Source organism: Parasteatoda tepidariorum, chromosome 8 (genome assembly GCF_982258835.1).
Source record: "Parasteatoda tepidariorum strain Cologne lab strain chromosome 8, Ptep-v5.0, whole genome shotgun sequence".
NCBI lineage: Eukaryota > Metazoa > Arthropoda > Arachnida > Araneae > Theridiidae > Parasteatoda > Parasteatoda tepidariorum.
This window is the reverse complement of record NC_141762.1, coordinates 111,055,890-111,065,796: the sequence shown is the minus strand read 5'-3', so window position 1 is coordinate 111,065,796 and position 9,907 is coordinate 111,055,890. Positions and strand designations below refer to the sequence as shown.

Genomic DNA, 9,907 nt, shown 5'->3' with positions numbered 1-9,907 from the left:
AATTATTTTGAAAGTTGAAAACAAAGTCAAAGCTTAATTTAGAGATTTTTTTTAATATTTTCTATTCGTCGTTTAACTGCCAATTCAATTTTTGGGTTTATGACTACTAATATTCAACTGTGTAGCCTTGAAATTTTGAACCACTCCAGAAGACAAGGAACCTCCTGAATCAGTACCCCCAGAGGTTTTGGTTTGTTATGGAAACATGAAGGACTTTGTGACCCGAGAGATTTAAAGTGCATCTGACACCATTTACTGAGTCTTTGGCTGGCAGGGATCGAACCCACGATCTCTTCGACGCGGGCCCAGTGCCCCAGGCTATCCTGGCCTTCTATTTTAGAGATCGTAGTTTTAGAGAATGCACAATTTATTTTAAATTTTCAGAAAAGCATAAATATACAGCTAAAAGAGATAGTAAAAATGAACAATCAAACTTAAGAGATATTTTTCCACTTTTACAATATTTATATTAGCTGCTATAATAAATGTTTTGAATTTAGGTCAAGTGAAATTATTTTGAAAGTTGAAAATAAAGTCAAAGGTTACTGTAGAGATTGTAATTTATTTACGAAATTATACATCTATTTTACTTTTTATTTATTCTCAAGATTCAAATATTTTAAAGCAAACCACAGTTTCGAAATAATGAATGAAAAATAAAAGGAAATTCTAGCCTTCAACCTTCTGAGAATCAGTGTCCAACATATTAGACAACATTTCGTATAATTTTATCACTTAAAATATAATATTTCAAGATTTTTTTTCTTCAGTTTGCATGTCCATATGATGCAATTGCCTGAGTAAAAATACAATTCGATTTATTCGCATTAAACTGAGTATTTAATTACATTGAAAAATCTACAAGAATTATAAGAAATTTGATGTAAGTAGCCTTTTTTGACAATTTTATGACAAATAAATATCCTATTATTTATAATTAGTGGATTTTACTTCACGAGGAAATACACATTAAATATAGATAGCAATATGCAGACAAAAAAAAACTAAAAATTAAGATTTATCACTGTTTATGTAATAGTAAATTACATTTAATTAATTAAATATTTTTTTAAAAAAATGATTGCACACCTCAGTTTACTTTCTTTTACATTGTTGAACGAGGAAATTGGGAAGAAATATCAATAAAAATATCCAATAATATGTAAAAAATACCAAAACTTCACACTAATCATATTTTTATATTATGATTAAAAATAATTAAAAAAAAGTAAATTCCGTTTAACTAATTGAATTTTTTTATTACGCTTACAGGTTTCATTTCTTCTATGCTACATATTTCCCAGTAATAATCACATTTTCTGTCATTACTTAAAATTTGGGTCTAAGGAGATTAAAGTAGTGTAAAATTACAAAATAAATAGCATAGTTGCCAACTCAATACAAATTACAAATTTTTGCAAACTAGTGTAACATAGGTCAAGCATTTTTTGTGTAAACATTTGTATGCAAAACATTTTAAAAATAGAACGCCGGAGATTTTTTAATAATTAAATAAAAAACTGTGCTAAATTAACGGCTAAAAACTCACATTGAATGCAATATTTAAAAACTGTAAGAATAAGTTTTAAAAATCTATTTGGTTAGTATTTTTTGAAATTTCAAAATTAAAAGACATTCAATTTAAGTTTGCTTTAAAATATTAATTTAATAACATATAATAAAAATCATGAAGACAAAAAATATTGTTTCAATTAATTTAAAATTAATAAATTCTTAAAAACAAATAATAAATTACTAATAACAATTATTTAAAAATGAATGCTTTTAAACAAATTACTGCAAATAAAATAAATGTTTTTAGTTAAACTTTTATTTGAAGTTTATCTTACATTATATTATTAGTATCGTCTAATTTAAAATCTCAAGCAAGCAATAAGGTGAGTAAAAAATATACAGTACAGAACCCGTTATCCGGAAATCAGTTAACCGAAACGAAATTCGATAAATTTTCCCGCTATTTTTAAAAAAAAAAAATTTTCCTCATAAGATGTTAGGATTTTTCTTTCTTTTTTAAAAGATGTTTACCTTACCATCATTTTGGAAATAATCATTAGTGTATTACTTCGTTTTTTCAAGATTATTTCCAAATATTTTTATTTTTTAGTTGGGTTTAACAATAAAAAAAACGGCAATTTGTAGCGACCCAGAAAACCGGAAAAATCAGTTATTTGGAATAGCGATGGTCCCGGATAATCGGTTCTCTACTGTATTTTGTTCTATTCCCCTATTCTTAGGAAGTTTTCTACATTAAACAAGGAGCACTACAGAAATAAACAATACCTACACATAATTGCCAATATGAAAAGGAAAAAGGAAAGTAGATTTTACTAATAATTATGTGATAAATAAAATATTTTAGGCTAAGAAATTTTATAGATCGTTATAGTCGTAAAATATAAAAACTGTGTCACACTAATAACTATAAATTTAAATTGACAGCAACATTTTTGACATATGAATAGCTTTAAATGAACTTTAACATAAAATAATTTTATAATGTTACATTTCAGTATCTATAATTTTGAATAGTAAAAGATATTTAATTAATTTTAAATAACTTCAGCCTATTCTTTCAATAATTTAAAAATAGAAAGTTCTGAAGAAAAGGAAAATAAACTGCAGATATTAAAATATCTCTATATAAATATGCAGATATTAAAATATCTCTATAAATTAATTCACATTTATATATACAATACATTCATAGAAATATTAAATGTGAAAAGCAAAAATTATCACCAGCAAATTTATAGATAGGAAATTAAATTTATTTAATGATTCAAAAGAAAAAATAAACTTTATGCAATATTCAGACAAAATGTAACTATATTCTGCAATTGCTCTCGTAAAGATTAATAATCAAATTCTACAATGTTCACTCTTAATACAGAAGGTGAACAAAGTGTATGATATTTTAATGAGGAAAAAAAAGTACAAGTACAAAAAAGTACGCGCAAAAGTACAAATCAGAATAATCATTTGATAATATAACTTTTTGTACACACTTCCTCATTGAATTCTTAAAATTCGAAAGTTAGCAATCTTTTTTTTTAATTTAAATAACTTGGAGTACAGAATGTTTTACAAGCACTTATAAATAAAGAGAATTAAGCTAAACCAGTGAAAACTCCTAAAATGATCACTCCAATTTACATTTATTTCTTTTTTCTCAGGGTAGATTATTTTTAAATAGCATAATTGTTTTTATTTTGTCAAGCGGTATTTATTGAAACAGATCTATATTTCAAAAAATATTTTGCAATAAATTACATTTTTATAAGCATTTTTTCTGCATTCAATTATTTTAGTTGAACTAAATCCATGTTTTAAAAAAATATTCTGATATTAATTACATTTTTACAATTGCTAGATATCATATTTAAAAAAGAACAAAACAAATTTCTTATTTACAAGGATTCCACAGAGAACCCAATTAAATAAAATTGATATTTGCATTAAAAAATGCATTGCAGACTTCAACCTTTGACCGAGGAAGCATTCCCCCCCCCTTCAAACAAAATAATAGCAAAAAGTATTTGGCTTAGAAAAAAAAAACTAGCTTCGCTTAATGGCAATAGAAAAATTAAAAAGTTTTTTTTTTACGTAGCAACAAAACTTGATGGATTGGAATTTTTTTTAAATGGGGTATTTTATAAAATGTAAATAATTAGTGAAGTTTCAGCTCATTTAAATAAAAAAAATTCATATTTAGTGACTTTCCTTTTGCAAAAGTGACGGGCCAATAACAAAAGAGTGACTCAGAAGATATAATGACTGGGTTTTGGCATCTTCGTTCTTAAAACCTTTGCATTGAAGAGCAAATATAAAAAAAAAGGTGGTATTTAAAAGAAAACCGAGTAATGAAGTCACTGATTAGTCGATGTTGTAAATAATATAAATCATCAAAAAGTCATAATCCTTACTAGAAATTATTTAATAAATTTGTTTTGCATGAATAATTCGAGCATCACTTACTATATGTCATACAGACAATACAGAATAGAAACTTTTGTCATATTTTTATTTTGATTTTATAATTTTCAAAGAAATGTGCTATCACTCAAGACAATTGATCCAATAAAATATCAAATTGATTTAAGCAAATGTTAAGGAAAAAAAACTGCTAATGAAATGCTTTTGCTAACATACATAGCGTTTGAATTTTGTTTTTGGTTTCTAACTTTTTATTTATATTGTTCAGATAATTGATCAGCTTTAACCCACTATGCCAATTGGCAACTTTTTGATGGTGGTTAAAATGCTGAAAAAAACAAAGAAAAAAAAACTGAAATTCAATGAAAAAATTAGCAGTTCATTGGCAGTTTTATAAATAAAATTTAGGAAAAAAAAGTAATTAGTCTATAAAATGGCCACTTATTTACTATCCAAGATTAAGAATGCAATCTTATAGTAAATATCCAATCTTGGATAGTAAATATCCAAGATTAATATGGCATTGATTAGAATAGTTGAACAAATTATAAATGCAATTTAGAACATAAAAATACCACAAAGGTGACAAAATATTGTTTAAAAATGCAGCAGTGTTTATTTATGATACAAAATGGCAACCTAAATATCAAAATAGTGTCTTGAAATAGTAAATATAAAGAACAGAAATGATATTAAAGGGAATTCCGATACATAGATTTAGATTCAGTACCAAACAATGCCAACATTTTTTTTTAAAAATAATACTTGAAGAAAGGTTCTAAGTGACATTTTGATTTGTTTTCGAGTGAAAATCTTATTGTAGTCTAATTTAGCTGAACAAAATTTACTTATTAAGTCAAGATCTAAATGGGCGGTGATGTTCCTTAACTTCTTTAGAATGGAAAAAAGTGCACTTGGCATCAAAGAGTCACCTTTAGAAAGCCTCCGTTTTGGCATTAAATTAAAATTTAAGAGAGAGTCAACCCCATACAGTGTATCTGCTACATTTTAGATTTTCAAATTCATGACTTTTCATGATTGATTCCAAGAATTTTTCATGATTTAAGAAAGTTACTATTTTCTCCAACAAAAACACAACATTAAATTTAAAAAAGCATTAATATAACATTAATTGAAATGATAGGTATAACCAAAACTGCTATACTCTGCATCTTCATATTTATAGAATTTAAATTTGAGAAACAGAGTAGAGAAAGAGTTTAAGCAATAAAATAGCTGAAAAAAATACAAAAGCAAATCTTTATTTTTCCTGCAGAATTACATTCTAAAGATACTTTTCTTGTTCATCGAAAAGGAACAAAATAGTCTATATTTTTCTGTTCTCATTTCGGAATAAAAAAATTCGCCAATGACTGGCTTGCTACAGATAGAATTTTAAATTGATAAATTGAAGAAAAATAAATAATAACAAAAATTCTGAAATCACAGAAGTTTAAAAGATAATTTGCTCTAGAAATGTTTTTCTTTCATTTTCTGAAAGAACACCATAATTTTTAAAGAACACGATAAAAATATTTCATATTTTGATCAAATATGACTGTGAGTGGGGATTAAAAATTATATTTCTCGGCATCCTAAATCCATGACTTTTCATGATTTTTTTTTTCAAAAAATAGTTTAAATCATGATATTTCATGACAAATTTTGTTCAATACTGAAATTCATGACTTTCCAGGTGTGCGGATGCCCTGCGATAATGTAAACAGTTTAAATGAGTCATGGGGTTGATAAATATTGCCAATTTGAAGAAAATGTCATTTAAAACTTTCAGTCACTCAACCCCTCAAATGTAAAGTGCATAACATGTTGGCTTATTCATAATAAACAAAAAGTGGACAGCAAAAAGTTACAGTAACAGAGGACAAAATGATGCATCATTAGTAAAGTATAGTAATTGTTATTAACAAAATTCTATAACAAAAAATATATTTAAAAAGAAAAAGGTATAACAAAAATCATAATAAAACATGAGATAAAAATTTAGACACATCTCTTACTTCACTTTCAGTTCTTAAAATTAGAATAATTTTGAATTACAAAATAAATTCGGTCAGAGTCTTTTCTACATTGTTTTACAGTTTACAATAAAAATCAATGATTGTAGTAAGGTAAATTTTGATTACTATTAAAGATTATTAAAATAAAATTTAATTTTTATTTTAATATTATATTATATTAATATTTTTATACTATTATCATATTATATTAATATATTATATTAATATTATATTGTATATTATATTATATTAATATTTTTATATTATATTAATATTTTTTAAATTATTATCAATATTTTTTTAAAAAAAGGTTTAACAAAAATCATAATTAAACTCTTCAAACATGAGATACAAATTTAGATACATCTCTTACTTCCAGTTGTTAAAATTAGAATAATTTTGAATTGAAAAATAAATTCGGTCAGAAGTCTTTTCTACATTGTTTTACAGTTTACAATAAAAATCAATGATTGTAGTAAATAACAGATTTTTTTCATTTCATAAAATTCAAATCATTGTAAAATTTTGTGTGAACCGGCGAAGGTAAATTTTGATTACTATTAAAGATTATTAAAATAAAATTTCGTAATAATAAACAATGCAACAATCTGTACATAGTAAATAATTTGAGTATAAACTCACAAGACAATACTAAAAGGAATTTTCCGCAAACTCTTATCACAGAATGAAAGTTTTTTTTTTCACATGCTGTACATTTCCAAATATAGCCAGAGAATTTTTGGAGCTATTCAAAAGCTTAAGTAGAGGGTCGGTTTATAGTCAGATCTGTTAAGTTTGCGAAATACCACGCAAACATCACCAACAGAAATTCTTTCTGTTGATTAGTGATAAACCGCTAAATACTATCACAAAATGTACACACAAAACATAAAATAAGATTAAATAATAAAAAAATAAAAATAACTAACAACATAAATTGACAACAGAAAAGGATTTTTTTAATGAGATTTTCTTTTAACACGTATTTTTTCTCATAAAGCATCTTACAATTAAAACAAACACAAAAAGTTACATTCGCTAGGTTTAAATTAAAATAGATCTCGCTTTTAGTATTTGATTTACTTTTCTTTCTGCAAATTTGAACTGCAGATGGCGGCCGCTCCGAGTTCAGAGGTGATGATGAGTTCAACTCAAAAATCCTGAAAATTTCTGGAGTAAAATCATTAAAGACACATTTCAAAGAACTAATGTCTTTATAAATTTAAATCAATGATATTTTCAAAACACGAAATTGAAAAATAAATTATATGCAGCATCATTTAAATTAATAATTATGTATAAGTTTACTTTTATCTCTAATCACATCTATTATTCTACCAGAAAAAATGCATAACTGCCAACATGGATAGCAAAAAATCCAGTAGATTTTACGAAATAATATAATTGTTGCAACAATATACTAAATATTTTAGACATATGGAATTTTTATAATCATTAAAATAGAAAGCTTGCATTATTTTCCAGTTATGATTAAAATTAAAGATACTTGAAATGCTATGTATTATGTTTACTCATAATATAGAATAGTAATAGACATTTAATTCGTCAAAGATAGTTAAAAGATTTTTTTAATTCATTTAAAAAGAGAGTTCTGAATAAAAATAAACTGAACATTTCAGAACAAAAAGCGTTTTAAACTGATTTCTATAAATGAAGTTTGCTTCATTATGTATTAGTCATACTTATTTAAGCATTATAGCAAGCAATAATCAGTAGAAAAATTCTATTTCAAAAGGAATTTTTTTAAGACTCATTTTCAGGGAATTTTCTAAAATGTACAAAAACCAGGAGAATTTTAATTAAACCAGGAGAAACAGGCGAAATCCAGTAGAGTTGGCAGCCATGAAAATATTTACAAATGAAAGAGATGTATAAATTCTAGTTCTAACATTTTTAAATAAAATAAACAAGAATATTTACACACAAATGTGATAAATAATTTCTCGAAACTTCTGGATCGCAATTAGCAAAAAATCTGGATTTTTTCCATAGCACAATCATCTCTGCGATTGGTAAGTTGAGAGGCTTGAGAAGAAAAGAGGGGGGAAACAAAAGTAGAGAGGAAAGAATCGGCGGGACTTTTAACAAGTTATTATTAAACAAATAAACTAAAGTGGTTTTGGTTGAGCAAAACAAAAAGGGGGGAGTTGAAAGTGACCCACAAAGATAGGTGTTACATCGGGTTAGATATGTGGATTTTGTGAGAATTAACAAAGAAAGAGTGTACTCTGGGCTTACATTTGGAAATGCACAGTATTCATTAGCATCCATTAAAATTTTAAAACTAATTATAAGGGGGAAAAAAGCTAACCCCTTCAGACCTGGTCAAAACTAGAACTAGTTTAATGACTTTAAAAAAAAATCAGATGTTTTTAGAGTGCTGGTGATATTTTGATTCCAATAAAGATTCTCTGAATGTTACAAGAGCTTAAGTTACTAAACTAGTAAAAAGTAAATTAAAAACTGCTGCATCAAAAAATGACTGCCACAATAATAGAGTAAGAACAAACGATAGAATGTTAAGTAATCACCACCCTTAACATATTTTTCAACTCCTTCACAAAAACATACAAATTAGGGTGGTTAATAAATACTCAAGCTAAAAATTGTAACAAATCACTATTGAGGAATGTCCGTGTAAGAACGTCGAAATTCGTTTGATTGTCAGCTGAAACTTAATAGTGTTTAGAATAATCACTTTTCAAATTCTCCTAATTTCCGCAGGCAATTAAACAAGTTTTAATATTTCTAATGATGTCTCTCATAACAGTGAATAATATTAAATAGTGGTTTTGTTTTGTACCTAACTTAAATCTCAATTTTTTTTTTTACTCCTATGGTGTATATTTTTTCACTTCATTCCTGAAAAGGACTGTAAAAATATATATTAAGATTGTGATTGCAAAACACAGTAAATATTACACAGGTTGAAGACATCGTTAAGATGAAGATCATTAAATGTAATTCGTCTCATTGACTTAACTTATTACCCTTTATATTATTGATGTAGATTCTTTTTCGTAGACCAGATAAAAAATTATTTTTAAATAAATGATGGCAGAAGAAATGAAAAATGCCTCAAACAGAATAGGATTGATATTGAAATGAATGGAACACTGTAATCGTCATACGAAAATACATATTTATATGCAGCAGAAACAAGTTGGCGATATTCTTTTTTTGAAAACTAGAATTGCAATATTTTTAATAAAATCAGAGCATAGGTAAAATAATTTTCTTTGTTTCTGTTCATTTACTGGATGTCTGTTATTATAATTTAAAAAAGAAAAAATTACAATGTTATTGTATTAAAGCAACAATTTCCGTAAACTAGTTTAACAGATTTGTGTTAGTGTGTGAATCCTCAACAAAATTTAAATATCGAAAAAGATCATTTAAAAAAAGAAAAACAAAACAGGAATGAAGGGGTTAATCCCACAAAAGAGAGGCCAGACTGGAAAAACTATTGTGATGATGGATATGAAAATAGCTGAAAAGAAAAAAAAAACACAATACATTAGTGGAAATACAAGGAAATATCAACATTGTATATACAATGCCTAGCATAGAAAATATCATTTAGAAAACAGGGTTCATACAGAGATCAGAAGAAGAAATCCATATGTATGAGTATCCAAGGAGTCCAAAATTTTAAGGACTTATCCAAAAACTTTGTGTAAAAGATAATTAGGCAGTTTTTCTTCTTTAAATTAAAAAAGCAGTTATTATAAGGAACTCACAAAAATGTATAGTTTGCATATTTTGTTTTCAGCCCTTTTGAAATAAATTTTGACTTCGTCAAACTTCACCAAGAAAAATAAATAAAGTTATCACTTTTACACATAAATACATTTGACAGTCTCAATTATTTTAATTAATCCTGTTAAAGAACACATGTTAAAGATTAACATAAA

The 9,907-nt window shown here is 25.9% G+C and overlaps 1 protein-coding gene across 1 annotated transcript in view; it reads right to left on the bottom strand.

Moving 5' to 3' along the window:
- Positions 1-4,547: 4,547 nt before the first annotated feature.
- The window catches only part of LOC107439191 (SPRY domain-containing protein 7), a 32,437-nt gene continuing 27,077 nt past the window's right edge, over positions 4,548-9,907 (bottom strand). Inside the window, exon 5 of the mRNA XM_087149333.1 lies at positions 4,548-9,483. The gene's annotated coding sequence lies outside the window, so the exon portion shown is untranslated. The remainder of the gene's footprint in view (positions 9,484-9,907) is intronic.